Source organism: Primulina eburnea, chromosome 6 (genome assembly GCF_022965805.1).
Source record: "Primulina eburnea isolate SZY01 chromosome 6, ASM2296580v1, whole genome shotgun sequence".
NCBI classification, from domain to species: domain Eukaryota; kingdom Viridiplantae; phylum Streptophyta; class Magnoliopsida; order Lamiales; family Gesneriaceae; genus Primulina; species Primulina eburnea.
In genome coordinates, this window is record NC_133106.1 from 10,242,594 (window position 1) to 10,263,447 (window position 20,854).

Below are 20,854 nucleotides of genomic sequence, written 5' to 3' on the forward strand. Positions count from 1 at the left end.
GCATTCAGATAGGAGAGTCAGTGGCAGATTTGCCAAATTTCTAGATGTTCGGTGGTATCGACGCATAGGAGCAGACTGAATCCGATTGTAGACATTCGATACAGACAGGACCGAAGTCTAGGAATAAGACGTACCGTCACCCCGATTGGGAGGGTAGGTGGCAGATTGTGACGTCTTATTCACACCGGGATCCCTAGATTTAGATATGAGTCGAGTTAAAGATTAAGAGTTGAATTGTTTTATCTGTTTTCACTAATGTGTCATAATTACCGTAACATGTGTTATGATTTATTATGAAATTGCATGACATGCATGTATACATGTTTTATACTGGGATTTGTTCTTACCGGAGTTTCCGGCTGTTGTTGTGTCTGTATGTATGCATAACGACAGGGGGGACAGGATCAGGGTCCAGAAGAACTTGACGGAGATGAGAGATCGAGATAGCGTGGAGATTACGGGCGCAGAAAAAGATTACTAGTGGTTTCTTACTAGACATGTACTACATGTGGTTTGTAGTTGGTATTGAGCACTAGTTTGTATACATTTGAAATGAAACAAGACATGGTTTTATGTTGTTGAAATAAAATGGATGAAGACCTTGTGCATGTTTATATACATTTGTTCATAATATTGTTAAAAGAAATTTTTTTTATGACCCACATTTTCGAACAAAGATCCAATTAATCCCAAAAAGAATTGAGTTAGAGCCCGGGTCCCCACAACAGGTGGTATCAGAGCGATAGATCCTTTAGACTGAGATAAAATAGAATGAGCGGGGTAGAGCGAGTTGTCTTCTTTGCTTTTGTGTGCTAGCATGATTTATTGCTTTCCCTATTACATGTTGCTTTGTTATCTGAGTTGATTACAGCATGTATTTGGAAAGACTGAATCAGAACCGATTCTGGATCAGAGGTATATGATCAGAGGAGGGCTGAGATAGATTATATAGATCGTGTACTAATCCGTTTGATAATCAGATATGCCTCCTCGACGAGTACCGCAACCAGCAGCAGGTCAAGCACCAGAACAGGGTAGTACATCCAATGATCCGATGGATGTTACCGCTACTCCGATGGAGACTTTGTTGAAAAGGTTTCAGTCGTTTCGACCACCGACACTGAGGGGCACCGAAAGTGCAGTTGAGTGTGAAAGCTGGCTTGATGATATTGGGATGCTATTTGACTCCCTTGAGTACACTGATGAACGGCGAGTGAAATTAGTTGGACATCAACTGCAAGAAGTGGCAAAGAACTGGTGGCTGACCACGAAGAGAGCATTGGAGCATCGTGGCACAGAGATCACATGGAAAGTCTTCAAAGCAGAGTTCTATTAGCGATTCTTTCTTGTGTCCTACCGAAAAGACGAAGGTGCTGAATTTGCTAATTTGAGACAGGGACAATTGAATATCGAAGAATATGTTGCTAAGTTCTCGACATTGCTCCGATTTGCTCCTCACGTTGCCGAGAGTTACGAGGCCGTGGCAGATCAGTTTATCAATGGCCTAAATATGTGATCTTTACCTTGGTGAATGCCGGTCGACCAAACAGCTTTTCAGAGGCCTTGAACCGTGCCAAGGGGGCAGAAGCTGGATTGCTTAGGCAACGAAGCACTTCTTATGTTGCTCCGACTCCGAGGTCGCCACAACCCTCTTTTCAACCACCTCTCAGATTAGAGAGTGGTGGTAGTACCAGCGGGAAGAAAGACCAGTTGAAAGCAAAGGGCAAACTGTTCAAGAGATCAAGGAGCAGTTCGTCGAGCTCCAGTGGGTCCCGACAGAGAGGTCCTGGCCAGAGTACAGAGTATACATGTGTATATTGCAGTTCTTGTGGAGGCCGACATGCCACCGAGCAGTGTTAGGGTGTGATGGGTCGCTGTAACATCTGCCGACAGTAGGGACACTTCGTCAGGGTTTGTCCCCAGAGAGGTGTGCAGCAGACTCAAAGTGTAGGAGCATCTGGTTCAGTAACTCAGCCTGAGAGGCAAGCTTCATCTGTTCATTCCTTTCAGCCCACTCCTACACAAACCCGGTCCCGAGCCAGAGTTAGCCAGACTGTGAGCCAACCTCCCAGACAGCAGGCTCGAGTATTTGCACTGACCGAAGAGCATGCTCAAGATGCACCAGATGATGTGATTGCAGGTAACTGTTTTCTTTGCGGTTATCCTGCCTATGTATTGATAGATACGGGTGCATCTCATACATTCATTTCTGAGCTCTTTGCATTGTTGCATTCATTTCCTGTTGAGTCATTATTTGCTGTAGTGTCTATTTCTTCTCCGTTGGGAAGTGGTCTTATATCTGTGACTTCAGTTAGAAATTGTATACTACAGTTTGAGGGTCACGAGATTGATTTAGATTGTATTGTGCTTGGGTTAGCTGATTTTGACTGTATTGTCGGTATTGATATGTTAACCAAGTACAGAGCCACTGTAGATTGTTTCCAAAAGATTGTCAGGTTCAGACCAGAGATGGCTGACGAGTGAAAATTCTACGGTAAGGGTTCCAGATCTCGGATTCCCTGAGTATCTGCTTTGACTATGAGTAGATTGTTGCAGAGAGGAGCAGATGTATTCCTTGTATATTCAGTAGATCTACTGAAATCGAGCCCAGCATTGGCAGATCTGCCAGTGGTACGTGAGTTTGCCGATGTATTCCCCGATGAGATTCCAGGGTTACCTCTAGCTCGAGAGGTAGATTTTAGTATCGATCTCATTCCAGGTATTGTTCCTATATCTCGAGCTCCCTATAGAATGAAACCTGTTGAATTGAAAAAATTGAAAGAACAGCTCGAAGATCTGTTAGCCAAGGGTTACATCAGACCGAGTGTATCTCTTTGGGGCGCTCCAGTATTATTTGTGCGAAATAAAGACGGTTCGATGAGATTATGTATTGATTACCGGCAACTGAACAAGGCAACAGTAAAGAACAAGTATCCCTTGCCTCGTATCGACGATTTATTTGATCAGTTGCAGGGTTCGTCAGTTTATTCAAAGATTGATTTGAGATCCGGATGTTGATATACCGAAGACAGCGTTCCGAACCAGGTATGGACATTATGAATTTATTGTCATGCCTTTTGGTTTAACGAATGCACCATCGGTGTTTATGAGCCTGATGAACCGCATTTTTCAGAAGTATCTGGATGAGTTTGTTATTGTATTTATTGATGATATTTTGGTTTACTCGAGAAATGAGACTGATCATGCCGAACATTTAAGAATTGTGTTTCAGACACTGAGAAATGAGAGACTATATGCTAAACTGTCGAAGTGTGAGTTTTGGCTGAGACATGTTGTCTTCTTGGGTCATATTATATCTGGAGACGGTATTTCTGTGGATCCGAGTAAAGTTGAAGCTGTGATCAGTTGACCGAGACCGACTTCTATGCCAGAGATACGCAGTTTCATGGGTTTAGCAGGGTATTACCGACGATTTATTAAAGATTTCTCCAGTATAGCGAAGCCGATTACCCAGTTGACACAGAAGAATGCGCCATTCGTGTGGTCTGAAGCTTGTGAGTCTAGCTTTGTGGAGTTGAATAAACGACTGACCAGTGCTCCAGTATTGACGATACCTTCAGGTACTAGTGATTTTGTTGTATATTGTTATGCATCTCACAAAGAGTTAGGATGTGTTTTTATGCAGGGAGGACATGTGATCGTATATGCCTCGAGACAGTTGAAGCTACAAGAGATTCGTTACCCAATTCATGATCTTGAATTGGCGGCTATCGTATTTGCACTGAAGATTTGGCGAAACTATCTCTATGGTGAAAAGTTTGAAATCTACTCTGATCACAAAAGACTGAAGTATCTATTTTCTCAGTCAGAGTTGAACACGAGACAGCGTAGATGGCTCGATTTGTTGAAGGATTTCGATTGCGAGATCAAGTACTATCCAGGAAAGTCTAATGCAGCAGCGGACGCCTTGAGTCGAAAGGTATGTGCTCTGTCCTTATCGACGATAGGTGTTTCGAATTTAGTTGAAGATTGTTGTTTGTCTGATTTAGCATTTGACACAGATAGTAGACCATTGAGACTTGCTACGATTCAAGTTGAGCCAGATTTGATTATGAGAATCAAAGAAGCACAAAGAAATTGTAAGGCCCGAGATTTTATTACTGTAATATGAGATTACTCTGGAATGATTATAAACAGAATGGATCAGACCGAGAGAGCCGAAAGGAGATTTGACATGAGATGTAAGGAGAAGTCCTCGCGCACATGCGCGACCTGTTGGGCGCACATGCGCGAGGAAGGCAGAACCTTTCGCGCATCTGCGCGACGTAGATGACGCACATGCACGTGATGGGCAGAATGTTTGGCGCATATGCGCGGAATTGATCAGCGCATATGCGCGAGCCAACAAAAGATGCTGGTCGAACTACCGGCGTATATGCGCGACCTTGTGCGCGCATATAGAACATGCACGACGCCACTTGCCCTTGTATCATGCAACATATGTATATACATATATATATATATATATAATATATATATATATATATATATATATATATATATATATATATATATATATATATATATATCAGCATGCAAATTCCTTCAGAAGAAAAAAGAAACAAGGGCCAAAGGGGTTTTCAGATTTTAAAGCATAGATTCGTGATTTTGGGAAATCTAACCGTACGATTTTCAATCCGAGTACAGTACTGAGTTCCTATCAATGCAGGCTACAATTGGACGTAAGTTTTGTTACGTTTAGACATGATTTGAATTTATGATATTGTTATAATTGAATACGAATCAGATATGATGTTTCTGCTACAGTAGGCATTGTATATACTGAAGTCAGATTAAAGAATAGACTGTTTATGAAATTTTTATGATTTTCGGAGTGGATTTGATTGAGATTCGACATCAGAGTTGTGTTGTTACTGATTTTGAGTGTACCGATATTGAGATTATGAATTGTACTGATACTGATTATGAATTCTGGTAGTATATCTGTGATGTTGAGATTGACGGGATTATCGAGACTGTATCGTTATGCCGTCGAAACATCAGTTGATTTAGATTGATCAGATTCAGTAATGACGTCGATTGTACCGTGATATCGTGGATATGAATTGGATTGTACATTGTTCCGATATGAATCAGATTATGTATTGATCAGAGTATATTTCGATTTGAATATTGATCAGAACATGTATTGAATTGAGTTGTATACTGATATTGTATCTATGCGATTATCATTGCCAGATTTGAGTATGGACAGATTGGAATACAAGACTTCGTCTTCATCAGACCGAGAAGAGAAAGGTATAAATCGATGTTAACTGGGAGATCGACTTGAGTTAGATTCTACTCAAGTTTCCCTAAACCACATACTTGTATGATATTGTTTTTATACCTTTGAGTTTTAATAATTATGTTTATTCTATTGAATTATAATTAGAAAGTAGAGAGCTATTGAGTGAGAGTCACTGACAGAGGGTTTATATTTTGACAGTATAGTCACTGACCCATTGCACATTGTCAGAATAGGCTTAGTCTTGGTAGATACGCCAAGGCACTGGACATTTGGTGTATCAATATGCTTAAGATACATACATTGTTCTTATTGTAGATTATTTGATACAGACTAGACCAAAGTCCAGAAATAAGAACGTACCGCCACCGCGACTGGTAGTAGTAGGTGGGAGACTTGTTACGTTCTTATTCACCGGGATCCCTAGATTAGAATGAGAGATGAGTCGAGTCTTATATGTCGAGTCAAGAATTTGATTTACAGATTTGTATTGATTATGTTTCGTAGATTACGATTCATGTTTTAGTTACAGTTTGGTAACGATACATGTTGTTCGATTATGCTACATGTGATAAGATTTAATTCATGCTTTTATATCAGTTATATGATTGCATGTATACATTATTTATACTGGATTTATTCTCATCGGAGTATCCGACTGTTGTCTTGTTTGTATGTGTGCATGACAACAGGTGGAGCAGGATCAGGGTCAAGAAGATGATGAGAGATCGAGATTAGAGTGGTGATTCCGGACTTGGAGATAGACATGGTTTGATACTTTGAATTTAGTAGTTGAACCTTAGACTAGTTTGAATAATTGTTGTACATTATTGTACTTTTATACTGAGATGTATATTAGTTAAATTCCACTACATTCCGCAGTTATATTTTAAAAAAAGAAAAATTTCTAGACCCTATTATTTTAATTGATAATTAAATCCCAAAGATGATTAAGAAGATGATTAGCGATAGCGTCCGGGTCCCCACAACAGGTGGTATCAGAGCGATAGATCCTTTAGTCTGAGATAGAAAGAGAATGAGCGGGGTAGATTGAGTTTTTCTTTCCTTGCATGTGATTGCTAGCATGAGAATTATCTTAATGTTGATTGACCTTGTGTATGCTAGCATGAGATTATGTTTTACTGCTTTGAAATACATGTGTACCTGATTATTTGAGTTGAATTGGTATTATGTATTATTGAGTATGAATCAGATCTGATTCATGATCAGCAGTAAGATGATCAGAGAAAGAGTGGAACAGATTTGTTGTATTTGGGTTACTAATGTTTTGATAAGCAGATATACCTCCTCGAAGAATTCCAAAACGGGACAGTACTTCGGTTGAACAGATAGATATATCAGAAACTCCGATTGAAATACAGTTGAAGACGTTTTAGTCGTTTCAACCGCCGATTTTGAGGGGTACTGAGATGTCTGAAGAGTGTCAGAATTGGTTAGATGACATAGAACTATTGTTTGATTTACTTGATTATTCAGATGAACAGAGAATTAAACTGATATTCCACCAGTTACGAGAGACTGCCAGAAGTTGGTGGATTACAATCAAAGGAATATTAGAACAATGTGCTACTGTGATCACGTGGGAAGTCTTCAAAGTTGAATTCTATCGAATATTTTTCTCAGTTTCGTACCCGGAGGACAAAAGAGCAGAATTTGAGAATTTGAAACAAGGCCAACTGAATATTGAAGAATATGTTGCTAAATTCTCTACTCTGCTGCGTTTTGTTCCTCAGATAGCTGGGAATGATGAAGCTGTAGCTGAGCAGTTCATCAAAGGATTGAATTCAGAGATAGTTGCATTGATAAATATGCAGCGACCTTACCATTTTGCTAATACTTTGAGTAGGGCAAAGAGAGCTGAGGTGAGTCTGATTCGACAACGAGAAAGGTTAGATGTGAGTCAACTCCCGACACAGCAACTCCCTCTTAGACTTGATAAAGGCAGTACGAGTGGAAAGCAAGATTTGCTGAAAGCTCAAAAGAAACAGTTTAAGAAGTTAGGGAGCGGACTGAGTTGTTCATCTAGCTCCAGTGGTTCCAGCCAAGTTATACTGAAGTTTATTGCAGAACTTGCGGAGGAAGACATCCCACAGAACAATGCCAGGGAGTGACTGATAGTTGCCATATCTGTGGACAGCCGGGACACTTTGCTAGAGTTTGTCCACAGAGAGGTTCCCGAAGATTTCAGGGAGCAGAATCATCTAGTGAAAGTGACCAAAGAACAGCCCCAGGAGGCACTTGATGATATAGTGACAAGTACTGTTACTATATGATTGTGTTGCATATGTATTGATATATACTAATTCATTCGTTATGAGTAATTTTGAATGAATTGCATTGATATATGTTGTATCTGTTGAGTCTGGTTGTACTGTAGTATTGATTCCCTTACTTTTTGGGAAAGAAAGATTGATATCAGAGATTTCTGTGAAATATTGTATACTACAGTAAGATGAGAAGGAGGTCGAGTTAGATTATGATGTACTTGTGTTTCTGATTTGACCGCATGATTGATATTAATATGCTGAACACTACAGAATTATTGTAGATTTTTCCAGAAAAATATAAGATTCAGACCAGATAAGGCTGATGAGTAGAAATTCTACGGTAAGGATTCTAGATCTAGAATTCCTTTGATATCTGTATTGTCTATGACTCGATTGATACAGAAAGGAGCAGATGGTATCCTTATGTATTCAGTAGATGTACTGAAATCGAGTCTAGCAATGACAGATTTGCCAGTGATGTACGAGTTGACTGATGTTTGCCCAGATAAGATTTCAGATTTGCTTTATATCAGAAGGATATATTTCAGAATTGAATTGAGATCAGGTACTGTTTGCGTTTTAGAATTCAGTACAGAATGATATTGAATGTACAGAATGACACTGAATGAAATGAAAGAACTGAAAGATCAGTAGAAGAGTACCGACCAGGAGTTACATCTGATTTGGTGTTTCTCTTTGGCATGTTTCAGTATGTTCAGAGATATTCTGTTGATTTCATGCTTGTGGTATCCATGATATTTTGATATACTTGCAGCATCTGATTGATTGAATCGAATATCTGAAGATGGTATTGAATACTCGAAGAACTGTGATTATTGTATACAGAAATTATTCAGATATGAATCCTGCTTGAAACAGATTTTATTCAGAATATGCGATATCTGAAGTTAGTATACCGATTGGTTTTGACACAGTTGAGATCATGATCAGTGACTGAGAATGATACCGATATCAGAAATATCAGAAATTTCAGAAATGTCAGAAATTTATTTTTTGGTCTGAGTTGGCAGATTATCTTATACGATTATTGTTTTGTATCTGCTTGAGTATTGTTATTGTTCTAAAACAGTATTTGAGACAGCTTGTGTTGTTTGGGGCATATTATATTTGCAGATGATATATAGCAGTTGATCAGAACGACATGCTGACGTAATTGACTAGTCAGAATTAACAATATTGCCAGAAATTGTCGTTTTATGAGTTTACTGAACTCACTAGATCAGTATAGATTATTGATATGGTGAATCTGATTTGATAGTACCGTTATTCTGAGTCAGTGTTTGATACAGATTATTCAAACCGAATCAGAGCTGAATTCGAGAATTACGGCAGTTCAGAGATTTAACCAGAAGGTTCAGAACTTAATTTCGATAATCAGAGCGGAGCATCGATCAGAGTGACAGATATGTGAATTTTACTGTATGAGAATGATTATCTTGTGATGTCAAATGTTTCAGAATGGTACAACGGAATTTGATATCGATAGTCAGAATGAATACCAGGTAGGTATTTTCTTTAATTTATATTATTAACTGATTTGGTTGTACCAGATATTTCGAATTAAAATGACAGATATGGTCAAAAACGCCCAATAATCGAATCAGTATGTATCCTGATAGAAGAAAATGTTTTGATAGAAACAGATAAGAATAGATGTGGCAGAATTTGTACTGAGATGTCTAAATTGCCGACAAATGAAAATAGAAAGAAAGACAGAAACCAAGACATTTATTGCAAATTTTGTAATAGATCTGAATAGGAATGAGAGTACATTTCTATAGAGTTTGTAACGAAACCATCACAATTTTTCTAAGAGTGTGATGGAATGTGATTATGATTGACAGATTGTTCAATCTATATATAAAAATTTGTACAAGATGACGTACAAATATGACCAAATGACACAGATCGATGTCAGAAAAGTTGTCAGAGTAACCAGAATACCAAGGTAAAGTATATCAGATTGTGATTTTGCTTGATTTTGTACTTGTGGCAGAATATACCACGAACTCTTTTCTATACTATCCAGATCTGGGAAGTTATTTATAGAGCCGTAGTGCTGGATGTTAGCACTAGTGAAAACGAAGCATTGTCCCTTTGTGCATTCCGGTACAATGAGAAACATCAGATGAATAGTGGGATAGCTACGGACGACACATGGTACAATGAGAACTGCATATTTCCTGTTTATAAGATAATGTCTCAAAGATATCTGAGATAAAATCTGATACAGTCAGAGATAGGGCAAGAAAAATGAAACTTATTCAGAAGAAAGTGGAGATTATTCTGTTGTTGAAACCACAGTAAAAATTTCAGAATATCAAAGAGACTATGTGAAAGATAGAATCTAATATGAGATTGAGATTTCAGAATGGTTTCATTGAGATGAGTTTCTGATCAAACCCTATTATACATTTTTTTATATATATTTGAGTTGATTATCTGCGAGTTCGAGGACGAACTCAGATCTAAGAGGGGAAGAAATGTAAGGCCCGAGATTTTATTACTATAATCTGAGATTAATCTGAAATGATTATAAACAGAATGGATCAGACCGGGAGAGCCGAAAGGAGATTTGACATGAGATGTAAGGAGAAGTCCTCGCGCACATGCGTGACCTGTTAGGCGCACATGCGCGAGGAAGGCAGAACCTTTCACGCATATGCGCGACGTAGATGGTGCACATGCGCGTGATGGGCAGAATGTTTGGCGCATATGCGCAGAATTGATCAGCGCATATGCGCGAGCCAACATAAGATGCTGGTCGAACTACAGGCGTGCGCGCATATGTGCAGAACATGCACGACGCCACTTGCCCTTGTATCATGCATATATATACATATATATACATATATATACATATATATATATATATATATATATATATATATATATATATATATATATATATATATATATATATATCAGCATGCGAATTCCTTCAGAAGAAAAAGGAAACGAGTGCCAAAGGGGTTTTCAGATTTTAAAGCATAGATTCGTGATTTTGGGAAATCTAATCGTACGATTTTCAATCCGAGTACAGTATTGAGTTCCTATCAACGCAGGCTACAACTGGTCGTAAGTTTTGTTACGTTTAGACATGATTTGAATTTATGATATTGTCAGAATTGAATACGAATCAGATATGATGTTTCTGCTACATTAGGCATTGTATAACTGAAGTCAGATTAAATAATAGACAGTTTATGAAATTGTTATGATTTTCGGAGTGGATTTGATTGAGATTCGATATCAGAGTTGTGTTGTTACTGATTTTGAGTGTACCGATATTGAGATTATGAATTGTACTGATACTGATTATGAATTCTGGTAGTATATCTGTGATGTTGAGATTGACGGGGTTATCGAGACTGTATCGTTATGCCGTCGAAACATCAGTTGATTTAGATTGGTCAGATTCAGTAATGATTTCGATTGTACCGTGATATCGTGGATATGAATTGGATTGTACATTGTTCCGATATGAATCAGATTATGTATTGATCAGAGTATATTTCGATTTGAATATTGATCAGAACAGGTATTGAATTGAGTTGTATACCGATATTGTATCTATGCGATCATCATTGCTAGATTTGAGTATGAACAGATTGGAATACAAGACTTCGTCTTCATCAGACCGAAAAGAGAAAGGTATAAATCGATGTTAACTGGGAGATCGACTTGAGTTAGATTATACTCAAGTTTCCCTAAACCACATACTTGTATGGTATTGTTTTTATACCTTTGTGTTTTAATAATTATGTTTATTCTATTGAATTAGAATTAGAAAGCAGAGAGCTATTGAGTGAGAGTCACTGACAGAGAGGTTAGATTTTGACAGTATAGTCACTGACCCATTGCACATTGTCAGAATAGGCTTAGTCTTGGTAGATACGCCGATTGCACTGGACGTTTGGTGTATCGATATGCTTAAGATACAGACATTGTTCTTATTGTAGATTATTCGATACAGACTAGACCAAAGTCCAGAAATAAGAACGTACCGCCAGCGCGACTGGTAGTAGTAGGTGGGAGACTTGTTACGTTCTTATTCAACGGGATCCCTAGATTAGAATGAGAGATGAGTCGAGTCCTATATGTCGAGTCAAGAACTTGATTTACAGATCTGTATTGATTATGTTTCATAGATTACGATTCATGTTTTAGTTACAGTTTGGTAACGATACATGTTGTTCGATTATGCTACATGTGATAAGATTTAATTCATGCTTTTATATCAGTTATATGATTGCATGTATACATTATTTATACTGGGATTTATTCTCACCGGAGTATCCGGCTGTTGTCTTGTTTGTATGTGTGCATGACAACAGGTGGGGCAGGATCAGGGTCAAGAAGATGACGAGAGATCGAGATTAGAATGGTGATTCCGAACTTGGAGATAGACGTGGTTTGATACTTGGAATTTAGTAGTTGAACCTTATACTAGTTTGAATAATTGTTGTACATTATTGCACTTTTATACTGAGATGTATATTAGTTAAATTCCACTATATTCTGCAGTTATATTTTAAAAAAAGAAAAATTTTAAACCCTATTATTTTAATTGATAATTAAATCCCAAAGATGATTAAGAAGATGATTAGCGATAGCGTCCGGGTCCCCACAGAAATGATCAAAATATTCAGAAGTCGATTGAAATGGTCAGAGCTGGACATATTTCAGAGTATCAGGTGCATGATCATGTTTTGTATGTGAATAACCGTCTTGTAGTGCCAGATATTTCAGATTTGAAACAACATATATTGTCAGAAGCGCACTGTAGTCGGTTCAATATTCATCCTGGTGGCAGGAAGATGTAACAGATGAAGTCAGATATTGCAGAGTTTGTGTCTAAGTGCTTGAATTGCAAACAAGTGAAGGCCGAGAGAAAGAAACTCGGAGGTTTACTTTAGAGTTTATCTATTCCTGAATGGAAATGAGATCACATTTCCATGGATTTCGTTATGAAGTTACCACGATCATCCCGGGGCTGTGATGCGATTTGGGCCATTATTGACAGATTGACCAAATCCCCCTGTTTTATTCCGTACAGAATGACGTACCGACATGATCAGATGGAAGTTATATATATCAGAGAGGTATTCAGATTGCATGGTGTGCCGAAATCGATCGTATCAGATCGTGATCCACGATTCACTTCACACTTTTGGCACAGTCTGCAGCAGGCTCTAGGTACGACATTGCATCTGAGCACTGCTTACCATCCCCAGACAGATGGACAGTCAGAGTGGACTATCCAGATATTAGAGGATATGCTGAGAGATGTAGTGCTAGACTTTGGCACTAGTTGGCAAGATTCACTATCTCTTTGTGAATTCTCGTACAACAACAGCTATCAGACGAGTATCGAGATGGCACCGTTTGAAGCTTTGTATGGCAAGAAGTGCAGATCGCCGCTGTATTGGGATGACATCTCAGAGGTACCAGAACGTGGGCCTGATATGATTCGTGAAATGACTGAGAAAGTGAAGATAATTCAGAAAAGAATGAAGACGACGCAAGATAGACAAGCCAAGTATGCAAATGTCAGACATAGACCGTTAGTATTTGAACAGGGAGACAGAGTATTTTTGAAGATTTGGCAAACGTGGAAAGTTGTCTCCTAGATACATCGGTCCGTACGAAATTCTTGAGAAGATTGGCGATCGAGCATATCGACTTGCGCTTCTTCCTTCTTTGTATGGGATACATGATGTCTTTCATGTATCGATGCTGCGAAGATACATGCCTGATGTTTCTCATGTCATTCAGCCTGATGAGGTCGAGCTTGACGATACACTCAGTTAGTTTGAGCAACCATTATAGATTATTGATCGAAAAGAAAAGCAGCTCAGAACAAAGATTATTCCGCTAGTGAAAGTCCAGTGGAGTCGTCACGGCACTGAAGAAGCGACTTGGGAGACAGATATGGACATGATACAGAGATATCTCGAGTTATTTTCATGATGTGAGTATTTATTCAGCTTTTGATTATAGTACTTCTTTGATTGTGTGAATGATTGTCTGCGTGTTCGAGGACGAACTCAGATTTAAGAGGGGGAGAAATGTAATGCCCGAGAATTGTAGGTTGGTAAAAATGAAATGGTAAAGTATTGCATTGAGGAAGACCGCCCCCGCGCCTTGATACTGACCGCACCCGCGGTTGTTAGGCAGAAAGTTAGAGTTGAGGAAAAGAGCTACCGCACCCGCGCTTTTGGTTCTACCTGCACCTGTGGTGGGGAGGTAGTAGGGTATGAATTTGGTACAGTAAGGTCACCGCACCCGCAGTACATGATGCAGCGCACCCGCGGTCGTCTCTTTTTGAAATTTGGATGGAATGTCGTGAGCTTAGCGCACCCGCGGTTCGGAAGGAGCGCACCCGCGGTGCTCTGTGCGAGAAATCCACCTTGAAGTATTATGTTGACACATGGCATGTGATATAAACTTTGTATTGCTGTCATTCTTCAGCATCTTCCAAGCAAGAACCGAGAGAGACCCTCAAGAATTTATTCATGCTTCATTTCTTTTAGAAATTGATTTGTGCAAGATATATTCATCCGATTTTCAATACGAGGCTAGATTCTTGCTTCTCTCATCAAGGAATTTGAAAGGATATACATTTTATTACTTTTCAGCATGTTTCGAAGTTTATATGTTGGAGAAATTCTGATATGCTTGTAATTATGTGTTCTTGACATATTGGACATAGTATATTTGCAACCGGATCGATGAACGGACACCGTATGCTATTGCTAGTATTTTCAGTATGTATCGAAATGGGGATAGATAGATTTCAGAATTTTATTGTGTTTGGATGAGGCTTATGAGTTGTTGATATTGATTATGTTGTGTTTGAGTTATCGGTATCGCAAGATTTCGCCGTTATGCCGTCAAATTCTATCGAGATTGATTATTGATTTGTATTTGTGTTGACTTGAATAGAGATTGATAGAATGCATCTCAACATTGTTATTTCAGATTTGACATTGACAGATTCGACATCGAGACTTCGACTACGACAAAGAGTGTATAACGAAAGGTATAATTCATGTGAATACGGGAAGATACTACTCGAATTAGATTTGATTTGAGTTTCCCAAAATCACATACTAGATTGTTGTTTATATCTTGTTATGTTTATGCTTTGTTTATAGATGTATATTCAAGCATTAAGATAGGAGAGTCATTGGCAGATTTGCCAAATTTCTAGATGTTCTGTGGTATCGACGCATAGGAGCATACTGACTCCAATTGTAGACATTCGATACAGACAGGACCGAAGTCTAGGAATAAGACGTACCGTCACCCCGATTGGGAGGGTAGGTGGCAGACTGTGACGTCTTATTCACACCGGGATCCCTAGATTTAGATATGAGTCGAGTTAAAGAGTAAGAGTTGAATTGTTTTATCTGTATTCACTAATGTGTCATAATTACCGAAACATGTGTTATGATTTATTATGAAATTGCATGAAATGCATGTATACATGTTTTATACTGGGATTTGTTCTTACCGGAGTTTCCGGCTGTTGTTGTGTCTGTATGTATGCATAACGACAGGGGGGACAGGATCAGGGTCCAGAAGAACTTGACAGAGATGAGAGATCGAGATAGCGTGGAGATTACGGGCGTAGAAAAAGATTACTAATTGTTTCTTACTAGACATGTACTACATGTGGTTTGTAGCTGATATTAAACACTAGTTTGTATACATTTGAAATGAAACAAGACATGGTTTTATGTTGTTGAAATAAAATGGATGAAGACCTTGTGCATGTTTATATACATTTGTTCATAATATTGTTAAAAGAAATTTTATATATGACCCACATTTTCGAACAAAGATCCAATTAATCTCAAAAAAAATTGAGTTAGAGCTCGGGTCCCCACACACTATCTGTGTTACGAGAATATAATTAATCACAACACAACATTATGTCATAATTACCAAACAAAATAACTCAAATTACAGTTTAAATTCGAATTCAAATTGATCTTTTATGTTTTTGATAAACAAAATTATTTTTTGTATATATCAATGTTATATTCTCAATTCAACACTGAATCCGATTAATCTGGATTTAAGTCAAATCAATGGCATAACGACACAATCTCAGTATCTCCGTCAATACCACATAAACAGACATCAATTACAAATCATAACTCATATCCGATACAATATGTAATTCATTCATAATCCAAATCTGTCCGATTTCAAATCAATACAATCAGAAAATCATAACAATTCCATAATCAGTCTGTTTTTCAATCTGACTTCGATTCTACGATGTCTAACATGTCAATAACATCATATATGAACCATATTCGATTCCAGCACTATCATAATTTCAAGACATGTCAAAACGTAGTAAAACTTACGTCCAATTGTAGCCTGCGTTGATAGGAACACAGTACTGAAGTCGGATTCAAAATCAGACAGACGAATCAAAATATAAAGGCGTAAGGATTTTTCACAATTCTCTGAATCCTCCTTCCTCGATTCAACTGATTTTGAGGGACAAAACTGGTTTTGATATATATATATATATATAGATATATATATATATATATATATATATATATATATATATATATATATATATATATATATATATATATATATATTGCATGTGAAGGGCAAATGACTCACCCTACGAGCAACACGTCTCGCGCATATGCGCGACCTCACTTGGATCATATGCGCGAGACATAATATCATGGCGTGTATCCTTCACGGCAGCTCGCGCATATGCGCGCCCCATCTCCACGCATATGCGCGAGGCCTTTGCACATTTTTCCCAAATCTCGGGTACCCTCGCGCATATGTGCGGATACACTTCGCGCATATGCGCGAAGTTCTCTGCCCCTTCCGCATATGCGCCTGGCAGGAACGCGCATATGCGCGAGGCTTCCACCTCACACATAATTCCAATCTCTTTTCCATCTATCCTGGTCTAATCCGTGTCATCTATAATTACATCAATTAGTCAACAAATCAGTTTAGATTAACAACACAGCAAATCTCGGGCATTACATTTATCCCCCCTAAGATATGATTTCGTCCTCGAAATCACAGGCAATCAATCATATCAATAAGAAGGCATGTAATAGAAATTGAGTAGAAACTTACATCAGTGAAATAATGCTGGGAATTCTTGTCTCATATCTGATTCAGTCTCCCAAGTAGCTTCTTCAGTGCCATGACGAGTCCATTGCACTTTCACAAGTGGAATAGTCTTTGTTCTGAGTTGCTTTTCTTTACGATCGATAATCTGGATCGGTTTTTCAACATAACTCAGAGATTCATCAAGTTCGGCCTCGTCTGGCTGAATAACATGAGAGTCATCAGGAAGATACTTCCGTAGCATAGATACATGAAAAACATCATGTATCCCAGATAGAAAAAGCGATAATGCGTGTCGATATGCACGATCTCCTATCTTTTCGAGAATCTCGTATGGACCAACGTATCGTGGAGACAATTTCTCCTTTTTTTCCAAATCTGACAACTCCTCGTAAAGGTGAAATTTTCAAAAATACTCGATCTCCAGTCTCAAATATCAACGGTTGTCGTCTGATGTTGGCATATTTGGCCTGTCGGTCCTGAGCTGCCTTCATTCTCTTCTGAATTAGCTTCATTTTTTCCGTCATATATCTGATCATATCAGGTCCAATCTCAGGAACTTCAGAGATATCATCCCAATATAGAGGGGGTCAACACTTCTTTCCGTACAACGCTTCGAAAGGAGCCATCTCAATACTCGTCTGATAGCTATTGTTGTACGAAAACTCGCAAAGTGGCAATGCATCTTGCCAATTAGTGCTAAAATCAAGCACTACCGCTCTCAGCATATCTTCTAATGTCTGAATCGTCCGTTCTAACAGTCCGTCAGTCTGGGGATGATATGCGGTAATCAGATGTAACTTTGTACCGAGAGCTTGCTGCAAACTCTGCCAGAAGTGCAAAGTAAACCGATGATCACAGTCTGAAACAATCCACTTCGGCACTCCGTGCAGTCTGACTACTTCTTTGACATAGATCTCTGTCATCTAGTCATATCTGTACATCATTTTGTATGGAATAAAGCATGCTGATTTGGTCAATCGATCAATCACGACCCAAATAGCATCACAACCTCGGGAGGACCTTGGTAACTGCGTCACAAAATCCATGGAAATGTGATCCCATTTTCATTCAGAAATAGATAAACTGTGCAGTAGACCTCCTAGTTTCTTTCTTTCAGCTTTCACCTGTTGGCAATTCAGACACTTGGCTACAAATTTAGTAACATCAGATTTCATCTGTTTCCACCAATATTGTGTCTTCAAATCATTATACATTTTCCTGCCACCAGGATAAATGCTAAAACTACTTTTGTGCGCTTCTGCTAGTATCCGTTGTCTCAAATCGAAAATATTTGGCACAACAATACGGTTATTCACATACAGTACACTGTCACGTACCTGATCCTCAGATTGATGCCCTGTTCAGACCATCGAAATCGAATTCTGAACATTCTGATCAACTTTTTGGCCGCTTTAATTCTCAAAATCAACTCTGGTTCGGCTTGAACAACTTATAATCCCATCGGTCTTCGATCTGTCTCAAATACTAATCCAGACAAACATCAATCTTCTATCAAATTTGAAACACCGATTGTCGATAAAGATAAAGAACATACCTTTCTACTCAGTGCATTTTTCCCCGATAGTACTTGATTTCACAATCAAAGTCTTTCAATAAATCCAGCCATCTTCGCTGTCTCATATTCAGCTCGGACTTTGAAAACAGATACTTCAAGCTTTTGTGATCAGAATAGATTTCAAATTTCTCACCGTAGAGGTAATGTGGCCATATCTTCAATGCAAAGACGATGGCTGCAAATTCAAGATCATGAATCGGGTATCGAGTCTCATGTGGCTTCAACTGTCTCGAAGCACAGGCGATAACATGGCCTCTCTGCATCAAAATACAACCCAATCCTCGATGAGATGCATCACAATAAACCACAAAATCACCAGTACCTGACAGGATAGTCAACACCGGAGCACTGGTCAGTCTTTTCTTCAGCTCTATAAAGCTGGACTCACACTCCTCAGACCAAAAAAATGGAGCATTCTTGTGAGTCAACTGTGTAATTGGCTTGGAAACGCTGGAAAAATCTTTAATAAATCGTCGATAATATCTTGCCAAACCCATAAAACTGCGAATCTCTGGCATAGAAGTCGGTCTCGGCCAAGAAATCACGGCTTCAACCTTACTGGGATCAACAGAAATACCGTCTCCGGATATAATGTGACCCAAAAATACTACCTGTTTCAACCAAAACTCGAATTTCGACAGTTTAACATACAATATCTCAGCTCTCAATATTTTCAACACAGTTCTCAGATGTTCTACATGCTCAATCATATTCTTGGAATAAATCAGAATGTCATCAATGAATATGATTACAAACTCATCAAGATATCTTTGAAAGACACGGTTCATCAATCTCATAAATACAGCCGGTGCATTCGTTAAACCAAATGGCATGGCAATAAACTCATAATGTCCATACTTGGTTCTGAATGCTGTCTTCGAGATATCAGAATCCCTAACTCTCAACTGATGATATCCAGATCTCAGGTCGATCTTGGAATATACAGAGGAACCCTGCAACTGATCAAACAAATCATCAATGCGAGGCAATGAATATTTATTCTTTACCGTTGCCTTGTTCAGTTGCCGGTAGTCAATACAGAGTCTCATCGAACCGTCTTTCTTCCTCACAAACAGTACTGGAGCACCCCCAGGAGATATACTCGGTCTGATATACCCCTTGGCCAATAAGTCCTCCAACTGTTCTTTCAGCTCTTTCAACTCAATCGGTGCCATTCGGTATGGAGCTCTAGATATCGGAACAGTACCTGGCATCAACTCAATGCTGAAGTCTATTTCTCGAATCGGAGGCAAGCCAAGGATCTCATCTGGGAAGACATCATCAAACTCACACACCACTGGCGAATCCGCCAATGATGGACTCGATTTCAGTAAATCAACCGAATAAACAAGGAATCCATCCGCTCCTTTCTGCAATAATCAAGTCATATACATAGCAGATATCAAAGAAATTCTGGCTCGAGAACCCTTACCATAAAATTTCCACTCATCAGCCATTTCAGGTCTAAATCTCACAATCTTGTGGAAACAATCGACAGTAGCTCTGTACTTGGTCAATATATCGATAACGATAATACAATCAAAATCAGATAACCCAAGCACAATACAATCTCACTCAATCTCATGCCCGTCATACTGTAGTATACAATGTTTCACAGAATTTACCGATATAAAACCTGTCCCCAAAGGAGAAGAGACAGACACTACAGACGATAATGACTCAACAGGCAATGCATGACTCAATGCAAATCTCTCAGAAATAAACGTATGAGAAGCACCAGTATCAATCAATACATAAACAGGGTAACCACAAATAAAACAGTTATCTGCCACAACGTCATCTGGTGCTTCCTGAGCTTGCTCCTCTGTGAAAGCAAATACTCGAGCCTGCTCTCTCGGAAGCTGGCTCCCTGTCTGGCTTCCTCCTGGCCTCGGTTGTGACTGAGGAGTCGTCGGTGGTGGCTGAAAGGAATGTACAGCAGATGATCGTCCACCTGTCTGAGCCACTGATCCAGATGACTCCGCTCCTTGGGATCTCTTCGCACTTCTCTGTGGACACACCCTAGTAAAGTGTCCAGACTGTCTACAAATATGGCAACTACCAAATACTCCTTGACATTGCTCCGTATGATGTCTCCCTCCACAAGTCTTGCAATAAACCCCAGTATAACTCTGTTTAGATCCACTGGAGCTAGAAGAACTGCTCACTGATTTCTTGAACTGCTTTCCTCGAGCTTTCAAGAAATCCTTCTTTCCGTTACTGCTGCTAACCCCCTCAAATCTGGGAGAAGGTTGCTGTGGCCCCGATGCTGGAGGAACATATGAAGCTTATTTATGTCTCATCAGACCAGTTTCAGCTCCCTTAGCTCGATTCAGAGCATCAGTGAAATTTTTCGGTCGCCCAGTGTTCACCAAGGTATAAATCTCGGGTTCAACCCATTGATGAACTGATCAGCAATAGCTTCCTCATTTTCGGCCACATGTGGAGCAAATCGCAACAAAGTAGAGAATTTAGTCACATACTCCTCAATATTTAATTGACCTTGCCTCAAGTTTGCAAATTCTGCTCTCTTATCCTTCCTGTACGACAACGGAAAGAATCTCTGAT